General features: G+C 44.2%; 1 long non-coding RNA gene across 1 annotated transcript; it reads left to right on the top strand.

Moving 5' to 3' along the window:
* Positions 1-3,496: 3,496 nt before the first annotated feature.
* LOC128312143 (uncharacterized) lies at positions 3,497-19,944 on the top strand. Its single transcript, XR_008291052.1, has 3 exons — positions 3,497-3,946; positions 6,242-6,319; positions 17,144-19,944. It is a non-coding gene; the product is annotated as an uncharacterized LOC128312143 (long non-coding RNA).
* Positions 19,945-20,680: the final 736 nt, after the last annotated feature.

The raw sequence follows: 20,680 nt of genomic DNA, 5'->3' as shown, positions 1-20,680 counted from the left end.
CAGCCTAGAGAAGACATGAATGTGAGATGTCAGAAGCCTCCTAGCCACACACAGGGGGCCCTGAGTCCCTGCTGGGTTATCACCCATGGGTCAGCCTTGTCCACTTTTGGAGAGGTCTAGGAAGACCCAGGGCCACAGTCCAGAAAGCATTCAGAGAAGGATAGCTCTGCCACAAAGCCAAAGGGCCGGGGCCTATGCTGTTGGAGAGACATGGGTTGCCCCTGTGAGCTGACTCTGCTCATTCTCAGGCAGAAGAGGCCAGAATCCCTTCTTGTCCACACCTTTCCTATCTGCCCCTGAGGCCGAAGGTGCTATCTACTAGCCCCACAGCAACTGCTCTGTGCACAACCTCAGGCCCAGCACACAGTTGCCCCTGACCTCCTCATGCTGGCAACCACTTTTTGTGCTGTTTAACAGCAGTGAGAGGAGTTGTGGCCTGCCCTGGGGAGTGTCTGACGTGAGAGCAGGCACTGAATTGATTTTCAAGATTAACTGTCATCCCCAGCTGGGAAGCAGCACTCACAGGAACTGAGCAATCTTCCTGGGTTTTCTCCCGCTTCAGAAATCACTTTCTCTGCCAGGTGTCTCAGAAGGCAATGGATTGATGGGTCCTAGGAGGTCTTTTCTGGTCACTAAAAGATAAAGGCCTCCAATGTGCGAGTGGGAGGAGGCACCGAGAGAAACTCCAGTAAGAAGGGCACAGCCTGTGCGCGTGAGTTTCATCTTCTTTGCTGTGTGGTCCTAGGCAAATTGCTTAACCTCTCTGAAATTTCAGACCCTCACCCAAAAAACAAACTATTCACACTTACTTTATCGTGTGCTTCTGAAAATTAGAGAAAATTGAAATACACAAAAGTGCCTGGCCCAAAGAGACTCAATGAAATGAATGGTAGCCATAATATAATTCCTACCTCACCCAGAGCTGTTCCCCCAAACTGGGCTGAAATTTTCAAGAGGAACTACACCAAATAAAAGGGATGTTAAAAAGGAAATGAACAAATAAATATTTTACTTGAATTAGAAAACTATGAAATTTTCATAGTCCAACTTCCCGATGGTTTCAGACCTTGGTAGCTGAGATCACCTTCCCCACGAAGCTCACCTGCCTGTCTCATCTCTAGGTAGTCCACAGGTCATTCCGGTCTCCAAAAAAGTTTTGAGCTTTAGCTTATCCTGTTTCTTGGACCAGTGCCAAAGCTCTACCTTGTTAATTTCAACCCATTTCCCTTTGAGTCTCCACGCCCCAGGGACGCTCCCTCTGGCATAAGATCCCTGGTTCCCATGTTATTTGCAGGACTCTGAGGTCCAACTGCTGAGATCCAGTGAGGATCTGGGCTATTAGCCATGCCTGCCCGGGATGTCACAATGTGCTCACTCCTGCGAAAAACAGCTTCCCTGACACCATTCCTAACCTAGCACTCAGTGCATCTCACCTAAATCAAGATCACACTGTATGTCTGTTAAAGATGCAAAGTCCTAGGCAGCACCTGTGCCTACCCACGGAGAATTTCTAAGGGTGAGGCTAGGAATATGCCCATGCAAAAAGCCCCCAACTCATGAACATTTGAGAACCACTCAGGTGCAGGAACAGCAAGGACTTTTAAAATGTTACAGTCCTCTCCACTTTTATCTGAGAGGAAGAGGGTGTAAACATCTGAGTGAGGCAATCCACCAGGCAGAAGCATCTGCTATCTGTGAAGCGCTCCACATGTTTAAGGAATTGTGATGAGGAATCTGAGGGCAAAAGACTGGTTCCATATTCAGTAGATCTATGTATCATTTCACGTAGCACAGGACTGGCCAGCAGAAGGCTTGCACTGAATGTTGAGTTTATGTCAACCTCCCTATGATGGGAAAAGGGCATAGAAGCACTTGATTTTTGTTTGAATGTTGCCAAAATGAATTCAATTTTATAATATTACAGATCGCTTGATACCCACAGAGAAAGGATTTGTGTACACACACACACAGACACATACACATATACACATTTGGCTAACAGCAACAAAGACACATTCTTTCCAATTTATGGTGAGAAGAAAGAAATTAAAGTAATATTGAGGGCCTACTACATGCCTGGAATTATTTCCTCATACAGGGGCGCCTGGGTGGCTCAGTCGGTTGAGCGTCCGACTTTGGCTCAGGTCATGATCTCGCGGTCTGTGAGTTCAAGCCTCGCGTCGGGCTCTGTGCTGACAGCTCAGAGCCTGGAGCCTGTTTCAGAGTCTGTGTCTCCCTCTCTCTCTGACCCTCCCCCGTTCATGCTCTGTCTCTCTCTGTCTCAAAAATAAATAAACGTTAAAAAAAAATTCAAAATTATCTCATACAATCCTCTCAATTCCCTTAGGTAGGTATTATTAGTTCTATCCTCAGATAAAAATTGTGGCACAGAGTTGAATAATTTTCCCTATTTCCTTTTGCTATGAAGTGGCATGACCCATCTTCAAACTGGAGCCTGGCTGACTTAAAACCTGTACACTTGGCCTTTATTCTTTGCTTCATTCTTAATTTATAGTTGTGTGCCTCTTTATTTTAACAAAATATGCCTAAGGAGATCAGGGTCTATGAGGGAGTGTGAAAGAAATGGACGAATATCTGTATTAGGAGGTTGACGTGGATTTGAAGAGAGATATGGTATCTTAGGGGTTCAGAGGAGGTGTCATTTGCATCTCATTGTGGAGATTTGGGATTCACCTGCAAGGACAGGAAAGATTGCTCTAGGGGAGAGAGAGAGAAAGGGCATATTAGCTGGCAGGAACAGCATGAGTAATTGTGTGGAGGTGCAAATAGCAAAGACTCTAGATTGACTGGAGGGTGCAGCAGCTAAGGCCTCAGGAAGGAAGAGAGCATGGGCCTATAATATGGCCACCGGGTGTCATTTTATACTTCTTCAGCAATACTGTGCAGCCCTGCAGACTGGAGGCAAAGGACCAACACCAGGACTGTTTAGGTAGAAACAGCCAAATGGCAACACATCATGGTTGGCAGGAAGTATCCTACTATTGGAACAGCTGACTCTGGAGCCCTGACTGGGCTATAAAGCAAGGAGACTGGCAGAAGGACATTGGGATGGATCATGAGAATATGACAGATTAATGATTTCAAGAGTAGGAGCTCATGAGGTGTTTAATAATTTGTATGCCTTTAGCTATAAGAAACAGAAAACTGTAATCAATTAGTTTAAATGACAAGGGAATATATGAGTTAACCCACATAACAAGAAGTCCATAGGCAGGGCATCACCAGATGATCTTACAACCTATAGACTCTGACCTTCTCTAAATATTAGCTCATCCTGTGGCCAGTAGCTAAATAACTATAGGAACTGCAGAGGTCAGCTTCAGAGAGCACATTATCCAGAGGAAATGGGGATTGTCTCTTGCATCTCTTATCAGAAAGAAGGAAACTTTCCCCCCAAAACTGTCCAAAAGGCTTCCTCTCATCTTGCCCATAACTAAACCAAACACAGCAGAGGGTAGGAATTCTCATGGTTGACACCATCTGGAGTGAAATAGATGTTGGGGACTCAGCTAAGCAGCCACTACAGGGAAAAAGGAAGGAATCCACATGTTCCTTCTAAGCCGCTGGGTGTTTCTCACACATCCCCTCTTTAAATTCTTGCATCCACCCTCTAGGGGTACGCTCTTACCTTTTCTGGATTAATAAGAAAACAGAGGATCTGGGAGGTAGCCACTGCCCAGGGACTCACATCTCCACTGTGTTCCAAAGTCCCTGCTCTTTTTATTACTCTACACTGCAGACTGAGAGTGAAGTGGAAGACAGAAGCTGTGCTCAGAGAGGGGATTTTCAGTATTAAATATCTTACATGTGGCAACATTTCTTTTGAAGTGCTGCATGCTCGGTTGGCTTCAACGAAGACCCTCTAGGACTGAGGACTGTGAGAGCAACAGTTGAAAACATCATCAAAAACAGACTCCTCCAACAGGTAGGCTTCTCTGGGGAATAACCCTGGAAACAGCCAATCACAGTGAGGAGGGTGGGTCAAGTTCCAGATGCTGAGGGGTCCCCTGACAAACCACACAAAACGAACAGTGGGTGAGGGAGGCTGGGTGAGGAGCCGGCAGGCCTGAATAGGTTGGCTCAAACATCATTATCTTCTTTCCCTCCTCCTCTCCCATCACACCAAATACGGAAACAGATACCCGCCTACCATCTGTCCCTGAAGAGATACAGACAGCTCCACCATTCATCGTCTAGAAGTGGGAACCAGATGGGGTGATGTTTTCTTTTTTTCCTGGGCATTCAGAGAATGGGAAATCTGTGAGCTGGAAGCAACATGAGTGGTCAGCTAGTCATTTTGAAGGGGAGAAAAATCAGGACCCAGAGAAGCCAAGTCACTTGTCCTGGGATGATAACAGAGCTAGGCTTGAACCAAGTCTCCATCTTCCAGACCCATGCCCTTTCCACTGCACCGTACTGTCTTCCATCAACTAGTTGACAATCAAAACTGAAAGCAGAAGTCTTCTCTTTTCCTGAGAGAATCCCAAGCCCACTGCGTTTGATGTCCCAGTGTGGGTGAACATTCTCCAGAGTCCCTAATGAACTGGCTGTTCACTCTTAGAGCTGATAATGGCGAAGCATTCCCCATCTCTCCACCTTAACCTTTACAGAGCAGGGTCTGCGTGGACTGCATTTCACATTTTACTCTACAGTCACTTCCTGTGTTGTGCCAGTAGTGTCCCCTTACCTCTAGGAGCTAAATATACTTTTGCTCTTTAGACATGTAATTTCCACTACATTTTAACAACACGAGGCTAAACTATGAGTAATTGTCAGGGTTCAAAGCATGCAGGAAGAAGTAGCCTGGAATGACAGCTGCTCTTTGTTTGGGGGCAAAGGTGACCATAATTCCTAAAGAGCAATGAGTTGGATTTTGAACTCAGAGACTCACTCAAAAGAATGGGAAGACTGGAAGGATCCCCAATCTCAGGTTCTAAAACTTAGAAAATTATGGGGGATGCTCTACCATCCTACACTCATCCCAAGCAGTCGAGCTCTTACCCAGCTTGACTTTGAATCCTAGTGAGTTCTGGGCGATCAAAGATGACCCCATATTGTAGGAATTCCCAGAACTCGCCTCCACATCCTATGTACCAGAGGCTGGTATCCAGTCAACAAAAAAAAGCAAAGAGATTTAGTGAAACCCCATTACTCATTTGAGAAGACTTGCAGTATCTGTCAGGAATACCTAGTGTTGAGTTCAATTGAGAGTGATGGTAGCAGGACATGGGCATGGTTAAGTTCTCCCCTCTGCCACAGGAATGCTGACAATGTCTAATACTCCTTAAGTCACTCCTTCAGTCAGTGCCCTGTGTAAGGGCTAACTGTAACTCTCTCTACTCTTCTCCTCTCCCCTTTGTTCATCACGACCTAAGGGTGGAAATCCAAGTTACATCTATCCTTTCCTCTCCCAAAGCACCCTCCAGGATCTGGACTAGGATGAGACAAGCCAGGCAACTAGACCACAGTCACTCTGAGAGTCATTAAATTCTAGGTGTCTGGCATGTCTCCCTTATTCCTTATGTAGTCATCCTCATGAATATGCAGGAGGTGAGTAGTGAGTATTTGCATAATGTTCACTTCACTACTGGAAATTCTCAAATGTCTCCCCAAAGCCTGCAGGTCATAGTCCAAACTACTGAGTGTGGCCAACACAGTCCTTTCTGGGCTGGCTCCTGTCCCAGTCCCTGCTTCAGAGACCTCTACTCTTTGCCTTACATTGCTTTCCAGTAATCCTCAACTCTTTAGGGTCTCCTCCCAGGGGGTCTAGCACAGACTCATACACTATTAATATGCTGATGCCAAATGATGGCAGAAATAGAAAACCTGAGGAAGAGGTGTGGCAGTGGCTAAGAAGGCTGGCTCTGATGTGATCTTGTCACTGTGAGGAGCTGTGCCCAGGGACAACTGATTTTTCTCTAAGCCTCAATTACCTCCTTTAAAAAGAAAAAAGAAAGAAAATAGGAAAAACACACCTATTTCATTGGCTGCTGTGCAGATTAAAAAAAAGTTCATGTAAATCTTTAGCACAGTGGTTGACACCTATAAGTGCTCCGTAAGTGGTCGTTAATGTTCTTACAAATTGGAAACAAAATCCAATCTTAGAGAAGTATTTATAAATCTACTGACTGCAGCTGAATTTCAGGAGGTGACAGTGACATATAGGTAACACTTAGATGCAGCCAGTCATCCTGAGAAGTCCAAGTTTTCTCTTTAACAGGTGTCTGCCAAGACCAAGAGAGAGAGACACTTTTCCAGACTGCAGACTTGTGCTAGAAGGTGCCACGGAAGAGTAAAGGTACAGAGTCTGGGTTTCCATGTATCAGTAGCAAGACCCCACACCAGAATTTGTTACCTCATTACTTAGTGTCTGAGCCTTGAAGAAAACATGTAAATTATGCAGAAAGGCACCATATTGTTGGAGGCAAATGAGACCTTCATTATCCCTGTGTGAGCAGGGCTTAGCCAACAGAGCAGAGAGAAACAGTAAACCCATCAAGGTCTGGCAGCACAGATGGGCGCTCAAAAAGGTTCCAGGGACCCTCAGAGTAGGGCCAAATGCTGTCGTTATTCAAGCAGTTAACACATGGCTAGGCACGTGGTGTGTCCCTAATGATTCTGCTTCTCTGCAGCCTTCTCTAGGGGAGGCTGTTCATCTGCCCACAATCCTCACCACTATGCCCTTAACACACACAGCCTACAACCCAGAGGTTTAGTATTCTCCTAGTCCTCTGCCATTCATAGCAACTTCCATTCCCATGTGATTTAAAGACCCTCCTGTCTCCATGGTCACACTACTAGGCTACACCATTGTCTTCAACTCCCACCCATTTTACACATTGACTACATTCAAATTCATCCCTTATGCTTACTGGGTACCAGAGCATCCAGTGCCTGGCATGAAGTAGATACTCACTCAACATGTGCTGAACATTGGCACTGGTTCAAAGCCTTACTCTTCACCCCAATCCCTGTTGCCATCTCAGATGCCCTCAAGATCTGTTGAAGGATTCTTATAGCATCTCATCCTCCAGAGTCTTGCTTTACCTATTTCCATAGCCTTCTCTTCCATTCTTGGAACTCAGATGTATGTACATCTAAAATCTTGACCTAAAAAAATCATCCATCAATCAATCTTTTAAATTAACTAATGTCTTTAAAATCAATATTTTATTCTTTCTTGTCTCCCATTCTTTACAAACCTGATCCAAATCATCACTGCCCTTTTCAAGACCTGTGCTACATCTGTTCTCCCACAACCCCAATTATCTCTCACTTCATATGGTAAAGGTCACCATATATAAATTCCCTCCAGATCCCTTCCCATTCACTTCCAAAATTAACTATATTTTCACCTATTGCTATTTCCTCACTTGTGGTCCCTTAGGAAGGAAAACTTCTTTGAAAGCAAATTCTCCTACCCTTGCATTCTATCATAATCTTCCTGAAATGGTACTCATTTCACCAACCTGATTTTATCTTTCATCACTCCACCTTTAAAGTTACCTCCTATTTGTTAAACCCAGTGAACTTTCAGTTCTTAGCCTTAATTGGTTAAACTGAAGCATTTGAGAAGGTTGAATACATCCTTCTCAGAACCCTCTTCCTTTTCTTCTGATCTAGTACTCACCATGGGTTTGGTTTTTTTCCTCTATACTCATCCTTGCTGGTAGATACCCTTGGGCCCTTTATCTTTATTCTCTCTTGAAATTTTGGTATTCCTGAGACTTTGTCCTACACCCCCTTTTATTCTTAATTTATACCCCTTTCTTGGGTCATGGTACCCACTTGCATGGCTTCTACTGAATCTGTGCCCATATCATGACTCTTAAATCTGTCTCCAGCCAAGACCTCTCCCTTGAATGTCAGATCCTTATACCCAAATAAACACAGAAACCTCTGCCTGGACATCTCTCTAGACCTCAACATACTCTAGACTTTGTGCAGTCTCTTCCCCATCATATCTACTCTGCTCCTGAATTCTCTATCATCTTTTAGCAGTGCTATTGTCCACCTAGCTGAGGCTCAGACATGTAAGTGACTAGGACACAATCTGGTCTAGTATTTTTCCTTCTCTCACTGAGACTGGGTGAGGAAGGACTGGGTCTGCCACGGGATGGACTGCAACAGTTAGCTGACCATCAGGTGTGAAGAAGCCTTGAACAGGGAGATATTTTTAGCCAGGATAATTTGACTGGGATGTATGTAGGGACTTCTAGGGTTTTTCAGAGAGAAAGAAATAGAAATTGAGAAGCGATCTCTGGCATCTAACTAGCAGGAGGCCCATGTCATTGATCAACATCATTGAAGACTATTATTCTAAGAAGTTTTATCCAGTTGGGAAGATGTACTTTGAGTGCTTAAGTATTGAACTCTGAGGTGAGGTTTGGGAAAAGCAAATTCTGGCTAGCTTCTTCATACCCTCCCACCAATCCTGTCCACCTACCAGATATGACATAAAACAAAGAGAACTTTATGTTTATGCATCATGAAGATCAAAAGTAGCTCGAGCCAAGAAGATCTGCAAAAAAGTCATATGCTAGCAGATCAACCCTTAAGAGTCTACTTTTATATCTTTGAACAGCTTATTTAAATTTCTGCCTTTGTCCTGTTGCAGATATTTCTATAAGGATTGAACATGATTGATATAGCATTATTAGTTCAGTGATGCAGATAGCATTATTATTTTAGTACTCCCTATCACTCATAGGTAATTCACCTCTTCAAGTGGCCAACATTGCGTATGAAGTGCCACATCAACTCTCGATGCAGGCCAGTTTGAGAATTCTTGTGAGCAGCCTCTGTATGTTGATAGAACTCTGTGAGTTCCAGTTGACTGAATTCCCTCATGGTCTGAGTGATCCAAACATCAGACAGCGATGCACATTTACCAGAATGCAGGTTATCATGGCTCTTTCTGCTGTGACGACATAGTAGGAGAGTTATGTATCAAAGAGAGCACATACGCTTTACCTTGCTTTAAGTAAATAGCCAGCTCCTAAGGCTATTAAGGGGTGGCAATAGACAGTAAGATGTGTAGGAGCAGTTAGAGAATCCAGAACAGGCCCCGTCCCATACAAACCATAGGTCTCCTGAGGTTTATGTCAAAACTATAAGGAAATCATTGATGAATATTAAGCAGCATTAGGCAACATCACAATGTAGTTAGCACAGGCTAAATCTAAAGATTTCTATGATATGTTTGTAAACTACTGGATAAAAGACAATTAGAAGCAGGACAAGTGTATAGTAAACATCCTTCAAAATGAAAAAAAAAAAAAAAAAGTAAATAGCCAGCTAAACAGATTATGCAAACGAAGTGTCTCCAAACACATCTCCAAGTAAAATGGGCAGACCTGTGTATATTAGCTGAGGAAGTATTACTCCCACTTCACATATGCAAGGTTACAAGTGGTATCACATTTTTTTTTAATGTTTATTTATTTTTGAGAGAGAGAGAGACAGAGCCATGAGTCGGGAGGAGCAGAGAGAGAGGGAGACACAGAATTGGAAGCAGGCTCCAGGCTCTGAGCTGTCAGCATGGAGCCCGACGTGGGGCTCAAACTCACAAACCATGAGATCATGACCTGAGCCTAAGCCAGACGCTCAACTGACTGAGCCACCCAGGCTCCCCGTGATATCACATTTTAAAGATATCTTTTAATCAACGATCTTAACAAGTCTCCACTCCTCCAAGCTGTGGAGAATTCAACTTCAATCTTCCTCTCAGAGGGCAGGGTGCTGGAATTTTATATAGTGCTATGGAACTTGGGATCCTCTCTCACCCAGAATCATTAGTTACCAGTTCATACTGTTAGTCTAAGACACCCGTTGTCCACATGCACATGGTCCCTTTGGGTCCATTGCTTGTGTTGCTTCTGGGGCAAAGTAATATTTATCAGGTCTGGAAATCATGCAGCCATTCTCCTCTGAGGCCTACCCAGATCAAAGTGTCGCTGCCCATTCTCATGCAGCCCACCGCCCTCTCTTTCTTTCCCTGATTTCCATAGATCCTTTCTTTGGTCTGTCTTTCAGGATTTCCTTAATAACACTACCTCTCTGCCCCCTCCCTCAAGAAAACCCAGCATAGTCTTCTCAGTGGGCTTAGACTTTGGAAAACAAAGACAGTAAGGGAAGTCTCACGTAGGCCACTCCTGCTTTCTATTCTATCACAAACCTCTGCTGAAGCAAGAAAACACAGAGCTTCCTCCCTGCCTAAATGAAGGGAAAGAAGAAAACACACAGGCAGAAAGTATCATTTTGCATCTCCAAAGCTGACTTCACCATTTAGAGTTTCCACTGGTGTGTACTCTGTGTGACAGGTCAGTTACCACAGGAAAAGTAGGATGAGATGCTTTGCGGACCAACTCTTGGACAGCATCATGGTGGGCTGGTACCACTACTGGTGAACCTACTCCTATAGGTTGGCAATAAAAGTGACATCCTGCCTTCCATTCCAATAAGACACCTGTGTCTTATCAGAGAATTTTTTTCACATATATTATTCCACCAGAGTTCCCACAGCCCTAATGTCAGAAAAGCTGTATTATCCTCATATCACTGAGGCTCCAAGAAGTAAAGCCATTTAGCAAGTGTGAAGTAGAGATGGGATATGAACCTATGTCTATCTGACTCCTGGATTCCCTGCTCCTTGCACTCCCTGCATATTTACCCCCCTTTTCTCTCCCCCCATACTTGACAGGGCTACCCATAGCAAGGCTCAGAGCCCAGAAAGCCAAATGGTCATCACTCCACCATGTGAGGCCAGGCAACACCTCTTCCTGACTGCTGGTTCTTCACTTGGAGCATCCTTTCCCCACCTAAATGCAGCTCAGTACCCCTCCCCTCATGATTTCCCTTACAGAAAGCTGTGAGCTCTGTCTCTTTGTGTATCTGTAATTTAACCAACCATCCCTCCATAATGATCTCCCTTGTATTTTGGCATTTATACACATATCTCATGTCCTCCAGGACATTATTGGCTCTGGAGTGGTATGACCATGTCTGAATCATTGCTGTCTTCCCAATACACAAGGCCTGACCTAAAGGAGATACACAAGAAATGTCTCTGAAATTGAAGGGTGAACTGGAGATGAATGAATGTATGAGGAAAGGAAGGAGTGAGTGGATGAACTAATGGATTGAGTTGAAAATGAAAACAATGGATGATACCAAGAATCCCAAGCAGCCCTTATGGACAGTGGTGAGACAGTATTCACTACAAAGCATGAGAGAGGAAACAAACTGGGATTAAGAGGACGCCAAAATGCAAATATAATTCAAGGTCTGTGAAGAAACACTCCTAGGACCCAATAATTCCACGTTTCACTCTGAATTCACTTTATGGGTACTCATTTCTGGAACTTCACTTTTATAAGGCACTAGCCCTTCTTTCTGATCATTAATCAATAGCCATGATGCAACAATGCTATCAGGGAGAATAATTTTGGTGTGCCCACACTGTGCCAGGTGCTCTTGCAAATATCTCACTTAATTCTCACAATGATATGAGACCTGTAGTTATATACCCCATTTTACAGATGGGAAAACAGAGGCTTAGAAAAGTTAAGCAACTTTTAAGATCCCTCATCTAATAAATGACAGAGTCAGAATACAAACCCATGTCATCTGAGTTCATAGCCATCTCTTCTAATCCCTCTCCCATCTAGGTTTCCAGCAACATGGCACCATGCCTGGCTATGACAGCAAGCTTCCATTCGTTGAGCACTTGCTATGTGATTCACCGAACACTCTGTGGACACTGAATTCACAGCAATCTCATGGCGGAGGCACTGTTTTGATCCCTACCTTATACACAAAGATACTAAGGCTTGTGTGTCGGAGTGACACCACTAGAAAATGACAAAGCTGGAATTCGAATGTAAGCTGACTTCTTCCAAAACCCATGCTCTTTACCCAATGCTCATAATTACCGTGTCCCAGAAGAACCACTCATAATTTTCTTTCTTGTTCAGTAGATGGTTGTGGGGTCATAGAAAGAGCCCTGTATTTGAAACTGGATTATTTATGTTCTAGTCTTGGTTCTTCTGCTTAGGTTTGTACCTTGGACAAGACATTTAACATTTCTGAGCCTCAGTTGGTCATCCATATGATGGAGGCAATCATGCCCCCTGTGGAGCTATTGTGAAGGTTAATGAGGAGTCAATGCTGATGAGCACACTGTGCAAACCTCTATTTCTGTGAAGGAGAAGGGGGTCAATAGATATGATTATGCTTGTCCTGGAAGTGGATAAAAGGAGTCTCACAGAGATGAAGTGTCTGGTCTAACGATCTCACAGAGAGTCCGTTCATTAGGCCAGGAACAAAGCCCAGATGTCCCTAGGCAGTAGTCCATGTGCCTTTTGCTAGGTGGCCAAGGATCATTATTTGCAAGGATGAGATTCTGCCAGCCCCACAGTGCTTCTTTGGTTTCAACATGCATCATCTTTTCCCCCTCACACACCACCCAGCTCTTTTGAGGCCCCTTGACATTCAGGGTAGAAGTCTTTTTCCATCGTTCTTTGGCTTAACTGTTGAATTAAGTGGTCTTGCTCTGTTAAAGAGGTCCACCCAGAACGAGCAGTCTGGAGAGAAGGCAGCGTGAGCCTGGTCAGGCTCGCTTGTCAAGTGCTTGAGATCCTCTGCTAATGAACACCGTTTGGAGCTGCTCGGGATTAAGCCATTATCTGTGCGATCTTCACCTGACCCTTTATGGACCAAAATTCATTCATTCCAATTTCATGCTTAACTAGGAAGGTTTTACAACTCCTTTCTCCCCTGGTATCATTTCTCTTCAATCTCCGGGACCCATTATGCAGCAATTTTGCTTTCCCCAATTTCATTTTCACTTTCAAAGTGAATGTCATTTGTCAGGCAAACCACATATTCTTTGGATCCCTATCTGTTAAATTATTTCTGAACTTGACTTTTTGGGGCCCCATTCTGGCTGACCTAAATTCTTCTCTGTCTTCTACCATTTCCCCCTTCCCTCTGAAGGCAGCCATCTGAGGCTTCATTGCCTAAAGAGGCTGTTTCTGGAAGCACTTATCTGTTACCCCAGTTGGATAGTTATCATTCCTATCTAAATTAGCTAGTGTGATCTTTTCTCTGAACTCCAGGCAGAACCGATCCTTTGTATGAGAACTCCCCATCAGGTTTCAGACCCATCTGCAGCGCCATTCTCAGATCATTCTCTTTGGAACTAAGATTCAAGTCCTCAATGTTTCTAATGCAATGTTCATCTCTGTAGCCACTTTTCAAAAGAACAAGCCACTCTTGCAGAGATGGTGCCTGGAATCCCAATTAGGCCATCTCTTGCCCCAAGGTCATCTCAGAGGAGGTGCCCTGCAAGGACCCCCTCGTCTTTTCTGTCCTGGTGTTGCCAGCTTCAGAGAGAATGTGTGATGGAGGGGAAGGGGGTGTTAGGGGGAACAGCTGCAGAGTGGCAAAGAGTAACTTCATACAATTCACCTTCAGAGCAGCAGCAGAGAGCTTCTGCAGTGAAACCATGACTATTAACACATGTCAGAACTGATCTTAGGGGATGGGCAGCCCTACTCTACCCTAGGTTGGACGGACCATGGACAGAGTGTTGGGCTGTATTTGAAGTGCCCCAATTCCAGAGGACACTACTACATGTAAATTGCACAGAGAATAGCCAAGCTTGTGAAGAGGCCAAACTGTGTTAAAGACAGTGGAAAAAACTGAAATGTTTAGCCTGGAAAGGAGAGCCTTTTGTGGGGATAAGCAGGGTGGAAAATTCTATCTCAGACTCCTGTTTTACAAATTAGAAACCTGAGACTTGGAGAGCACAGACCTGGGGAATAAGCAGAGTGAACTTTGCAAAGAATAAATGAGATCATTTTGCTTTACTGCTTAAAACCCAGCCAAAGACTCCCGATGCTATCAATATAAAGGGCCAACCCCAAGCCATGGCCTCCAAGACCCCACATGGTGGTGCTGGTCCCTCTGTACAAGGTGGAGGAACAGCTAAACTGGTACAACCAAGAGACCCCCTCCAGCCATGGTTTAGACAAGGTAGAAGTTTACTTCTTGACCTTACTATAAACGATTCCACAAGTTGCAGAGTAGACCATAATTCAATAGGGGCCAGTTAGCAGAAACTGTCAGCTGATACTTCAGGAACATACCCATGAATGAAAAAGAGACCCCTGCCTACTTCGTGTACATGGTGAAGGGAAACAAGAGTAGACTGGGACAGAAACTGGAAGGTGGCCGACAGCTCAAGTGAAGATAAGCACATCTTTAAGGAATGAAGTGTAATGCTAATGCTAATGTGGTATGTACCACATTTAAGGCCATGAAGACTGTTAAAGTTTTCTGTAAATTAAAAAGTTTGCACGATAAAAAAAAGTCAGAGATGAGGAATCAAGGGCAGGCAGGGATGCTCTGTCATCCTCAAAGTGGAGCTTCTGGGGTGCAGAATGGCACCACAGGGAGTGCAGAATGGCACCTCAGGGTCTGGTACAGTGGCAGCTTTTTGGGGAGCCACTCCATGCCCACGCTACCAAGCAGAGTTGGCCCATCATGTAATTTATCTCCGTGCAATACCCTACTTGTTTCTTTCATCGTACTTACTATTATTTATACTTATTCACTTGGTTTATTTTTTGTCTATTCTTCCTCCTCATCTCCACCCCACTAGACTATAATCTTCAGGAGGGTATAACAGGGTACATCTTGAATTTCCAGCTCACTACTGTATTAGCTCTCTATCCCTGCTTAACAAAGTCCTGCAGAACAGAGTAGCTTAAAATAATAAACACTCACTATCCACAGTTTCTATGGGTCAGGAATTATGAAGCAGCTTGATGGGTGGTTCTGGACTGAAGTCTTTCATGACATTGCAATCAAGATGTCCGATGGGCTGTAGCTCTCTGAAGGCTTGGCTGACACTGAAGGAGTTATTCCAAAATGGTTCACTCATAAGGTGATGGTTGTTGGTAGGAGGCCTCAGTTTCTTCCCACATGGGTCTCCCCAAGCTGCTTGAGCATCCTATACAGTATGGCAGCCTGCTTCCCCAAGGGTGAACAATCCAAAAGAAAGCAAAGCAGATGCCTCTATGTCTTTCTGACTTAGCCATAAAAGTCACAGACTGTCATCTTTACAATATCCTATTGTTTACACAGGTCATTCCTATTCACTGCAGGAGAGGACCATACCAAGATTGTGACTATCAGAAAACGGGGTTGGGGAGGCACCTGGGTAGCTCAGTCAGTTAATTATCCAACATCAGCTCAGGTCATGATCTCATGGCTTGTGGGTTCAAGCCCAACATCAGGCTCTGCACTTGTGGTGCAGGGCCTGCTTAGGACTCTCTCTCTCCCTCTCTCTGCCCCTCCCCAACTCTCTCTTTCTTAAAATAAATAAATTTAAAAAAAAAGAAAACTGGGATCACTGGGGGCCATCTTGAAGTCTGGCTACCATAACTACTCAACCCCAGCTGCCAATATTGAATTGACATGTGGTAAGCGCTTAATATATGTTTGTTCAGTGAATAAAAGAATGAAAGAGCCCAAGTAAACTCAGAATTATCAAGATTAGTAACTGAACCCAGTCTTGAAATCAAGTCTTAAGTTTCATACTAAGTGCTCTTTCCCTATGACTTTGCCAACCATACTCTCTTTTCTAATCCTCTGACACACAGCCTGGTCTCTCCCAGCCTATGTCAGCCTGTAACCCACTCTTGTGATGGCCTTTCCAGTAAAGAAAAGCATCGCTGGGATATGTCTTCACTGGAGTACTTGGCAAGGAGAGAGCAGAAATCCTGGGAGGCTGAGGGGTTGCAAGGGTCTGTCAGATGCATAAGCAGCATTTGGCAATCTAAGGCTATGGTTTGGAAACTTCAGTTTGCAGAAGAATCTGCCAGGGATTTGGTGATAGTCCACAGTGGGACCCGGGATTCTGCAATCAGGAAGGTTGGTGGAATGTTCTCATTGCCGATGGTTAAAAGACAAGCACTCGCATTCCTGGGGCTTCTTTGCATCACTGAGCACATCCTTCCAGAGAGCCCATAGAAGGGTGGTTGGGCCCAGGGAGGGGAAGCCCAGTCACAGAGCTGCCAGGGTAAGAAGATTCAGACAAGCTCAGGAAAATCAAGGCCAGGGAGTGACAGCAAGAGGACAAGAGGTTCCTTAGTAGTTTATTTGTACAGAACTTGAGTGTTAGGTAGTTGTGGTGTTCTTTTTTTCTTGCAGGGCTCCCTGGTGTGTGTGTGTGTGTGTGTGTGTGTGTGTGTGTGTGTGTGTGTATAAGTCAGCTTCTTCTGGTATCCAACTGGGGATTTGATTCATTTAACTTGTTCAGCGTCAGTTGCAATAAACCAGGTGGTTTTGCATAGCTCATGCAAATCACTTTCTCCCCACACATGGCTACAGTCCCAGCTGCCAAAATGTTGTCATGTTCTCGTCTCCAGAGCCTTAATAATAAGAAAAAATAAGTCTGTAGCATGTATGTGCTCAACACTCTTCCTTGGTTATCTCTGAGCCTGTGCGGTCACTGCTGGCTCTGTCAATGAGCCGGTTCAAGCCAGGAGAAGACGTATACAGATGCCAGTGGAGCTGAAGGGAAGTGCTCTGGCTCCCCAGGTCACAGATTTTGCTGACCTATTCAGAGATTCCTTTATTAGAGCCAACAAAACGTTGGGTATGGAGGCTAAAATCCAAAATTCCAGTCCTGCCTTTGTATTACTGACTAGATTGGGGCTCCTCCTAATAGTGCCCTAGTGCCCTGATTCTTGGGGGAATTAGGTGAGACATCAAGGTCAAGATTCCCAATTGGTTTTAGTTCATGGTGCAGAAATAGATAAAGCACACTGGGGGAAACATGAAATGTTACTTGTGACCAAAGATGATCTTTAGAAGGTTCTGGTCACCCCAGCTTCTGCCCATCAACCCTGTGGCTAAGGGATCAGTGTCTCATGGTAAAACTGACTGACTAAAGGTCACCCAAATTAGTGGTCCTCCAAGAAATGTATGTGGACCCGTACACAGCCACGTGTCTTGCTTTGGCCAATGATATGGGAGAAGTGACATGCCACCTCCAAGCAGGATCTTTAAGAGCCAGAGTATAACTCTGCCTTGCTCTTTCTCTTTAATACAGTGGCCAGCAATGTTACAGATCACGCTGGACACCGAAGTAAAGACTGTGTGGAGTAGAGCCACAGCCAACCCTCAGTAGCCATATAGTATGAACAAGGAATGAACTTCTTTTGTTTGAAGAGATTTGGAGGTCATTTGTTACTACAGCAAAACTTCTCCCATTCTGATGATGCCATGGCATACCTGATGAGACCCTTTGATCTCAAGAAAAGCTCTAATTAATTGGAGTGTGCCAGACAAATGTTAGCCACTCACTTATACAAACACCAATGGAACATAAATAATTTTCTTGAGTTTCTATCAGCTTTGTCCTCTGGGGGTTCAGCTTTATCTCCAAGCTTATAAAGAGATGACTAAAAATTCCAGTTATCGTATCCATACAAAAACAGGTCATCTCTTTCTATGTCTCTTTCATATAGAATTAAAAATTACCAGAAGCTCTGTAGAAGCTTCTATAGCATATAATGATAATGATAATGAAGAGCATGGGCTGCAGAGTCACAGAAATCTGAGTCCAAATACTGACTGGGTGATCTTTCGGCAAGGGACTTAATCACTGTTTCTATATCTGTCAAATGCAAATAACAATAGGATCATTGCCAAAAATAAATGAGTACATACAAGGGTTTTGGACCAGTGTCTGGTACATAGAACATACTTTGTGCATGTTAGTAGTGGACATCTGTCATGTTCTTGCTCTCCCATCTTATGACTTTTCATAGTAATCTTCTAATATCATGAATCCCACCTTCACCTCCCTTGCAGCAAATTTATCCATGGCCAACTTTCACCCACAATTACATAGGGAAGGGAATTCTGGGAAGCATAGTTCCAGCTTAGCCAGATAGACAGCTATCACGGGCTGGAAAGGTAGATCATGGCAGACTGTGCAGCCAGGCTAAGGATTCGGGTGGGGGCACAGAGTAAAGTCTCAGAAAATTGTTTTCTTTTTCTTCCCTCCTCCTCCTCCTCCTCCTCCTTTATATATACAGAGAGTGCACACAAGCGGGGAAGGAAGGCAGAGGGAGAGAGAGAGAGAATCTTAAGCAGGTTCCATTCTCAGGACAAAGCCTGACGTGGGCTTGATTCCACAACCTTGGGATTGTGATCTGAGGCAAAATAAGGAGTCAGATGCTCAACTGTTTTCTTTTTAAGTAGATATGGCTTGACCAGCTTTGCATTTAAAAAGACCTATTAGGTACCAGGGTGGATAATGATTGGTGGTGGGAGACAGGAAGCAGGAAGAACCAATTGTTGCAATATTTTGTAATTTCTAAGGTACTGCTTTAAATCCTGTGGAACAAGGTGAGATAAGAATGCACAAGCAAACAATTGCTAGAGTAAGTTTAATTCTTTTTTTAATGTTTATTTTTCAGAGAGAGGAGAGAGAGAGAGAGAGAGAGAGAGAGAGAGAGCAGGGGAGGGGCAGAGAGAGAGGGAGACACAGAATCTGAAGCAGGCTACAGCTTCCAGCTGTCAGTACAGAGCCTGACACAGGGCTAGAACTCACGAACCATGAGATCATGACCGAGGCCGAAGTGAGATGTTTAACCAACTGAGCCACCCCGGCGCCCCAGGGTAATTTTAGTTCTGTCTGTAATGCAATATAAAAAATAAAATACAGGTACACACACCAGATTAAGAAACTTCTTTTTTTCCCCATAGACGTTCAGTCCATTCCATTAGTTTCCCAAAATGTGGTGTTGTTATTAATTTAATTCTGGGTTTTTCCCATTAAACAATGTAAGTGTGTCAAATGATCAAAATAATTCACTCACATTTTCCTCCTCACGCACAGTGTAGATGTATGCTATGAAAGACAATGAATCCACTCAATTAGAACCAAAGAGCTTTCTGACTAAGCTTTAGATTTGTGTGTCAGTTTTAGTTCCAAAAAACGCATTAGGAAGTAAGAAAGAAGGAAACACTCACCTCGAGAAACAAGCCTCTGCACTAACCACCCAGGTATTCCCCTCTCTCTCCCAGCCTTCCTTGTGATTGCTGGGGCTTGGGTGTTCAGTGCTGGCTGATGGGCTGTGAGCAGATGTGATGTGTCCCACATCTGGGCTGGGGCAGCGTGGAGCTGGGGTGCCTCCTTCAGTTTTTTATTTTTATTTTTTAATTTTTTTTCAATGTTTACTTATTTTTGAGACAGAGAGACAGAGCATGAACAGGGGAGGGGCAGAGAGAGAGAGACACAGAATCCGAAACAGGCTGCAGGCTCTGAGCGGTCAGCACAGAGCCTGACGCGGGGCTCGAACTCACGGGCTGTGAGATCATGACCTGAGCCGAAGTCGGATGCTTAACCGACCGAGCCACCCAGGCGCCCCAAGTTTTTTATTACCTACTGTGGTGACTTGAAGGCAACAGACAACAGAGCCACAAGATGAGGAGGGTTGTCTGACCAGGATGGGGCTTCATGTGAATAGAAAAATGGGTTTTTATTATGAAAAATAAATTGGGGATTTGTTACCTTGGCATGGCCTAGCATAGCCTGGCTAATACACCTGGCGAAGTCAGTGTCAGGTACTTTCACACCTTTTCTCCTCAATGAGCCACCCCAATGAGCCTGTGACAAACATAGGGCATGGGAAGGAGCTTACCTATGCACGCAGTTTGCACTGATGGAACTTGAACCAACAGGTATGGATCCAAAGCCCATGAGTTTTCTATCCGACCATACAATAGCACATCCTATTCCAACTACAGAATCTAAAGGATCTGGCCATGGGTGGACAAGAAGCATTGACTTGTTGAAGTATTGAGAGGGACACAAAGTTCTAGCTGGTCCAAGGTCCTCATCAGGTGTCTTGGGCTTCAGGTTTACCCTTCTGCCCTCTGCTTCAATTTCTTTTTCCTTGTAATTGTGGACGCAAAGTAGCACTGTGGTTAAGAGCATAGATTTTTGGAGCTCTGCCACTCACAAGCTGTGTGACCTTGACCAACATACTTCACCCCCACAAGCTTCAATTTCCTCATTAGCAAAAATGAGGATAAAAGCACTTATCTTATAGGGTGCTTACAAGGATTAAATGAGATGGTGTCTGCAAAGTGCTCAGTGTGGGGTCTGGCACATTGGAAATACTTGGTAAACGGCAGCTAATAAATGTGATGGCCCAAAGCAGCCATTCATTTTAAGGTACAATAGATTATTTTTCCAACAAATGCTTTCTCCAGGAGCCAACTGTATAAATAGCCTCAAGACACAATGGGACCACAGTCCTAACCTCAAAGGCAAGGGACATTTTGTCAGCTTGCTTCCCTCTCCTATGTGTAAATTCATGCCTACATTTTATTCCCATGACTAGTTGCTATTCTCCTAAAGAGTTCTCTGGACCTGGCATCAAGCAGCCTGTTCTAAAAGAGCAGAACTTCCTTTAGAATACAGGTTCCATCATGAATCTTAGGAACCTCAAAATCAGTTCTTCACCTGCAAAGTAGGAATGCCAAATTCCACTTGAGAGGGTTTATGGGACGACTCAAGAAAATCCCACCAGGGAAAACCTGTCACACTGTTCCCAGTACTGGGTATTTCATT

Source organism: Acinonyx jubatus, chromosome D4 (assembly GCF_027475565.1).
Source record: "Acinonyx jubatus isolate Ajub_Pintada_27869175 chromosome D4, VMU_Ajub_asm_v1.0, whole genome shotgun sequence".
NCBI lineage: Eukaryota > Metazoa > Chordata > Mammalia > Carnivora > Felidae > Acinonyx > Acinonyx jubatus.
This window is presented reverse-complemented; position numbering and strand designations above follow the sequence as displayed.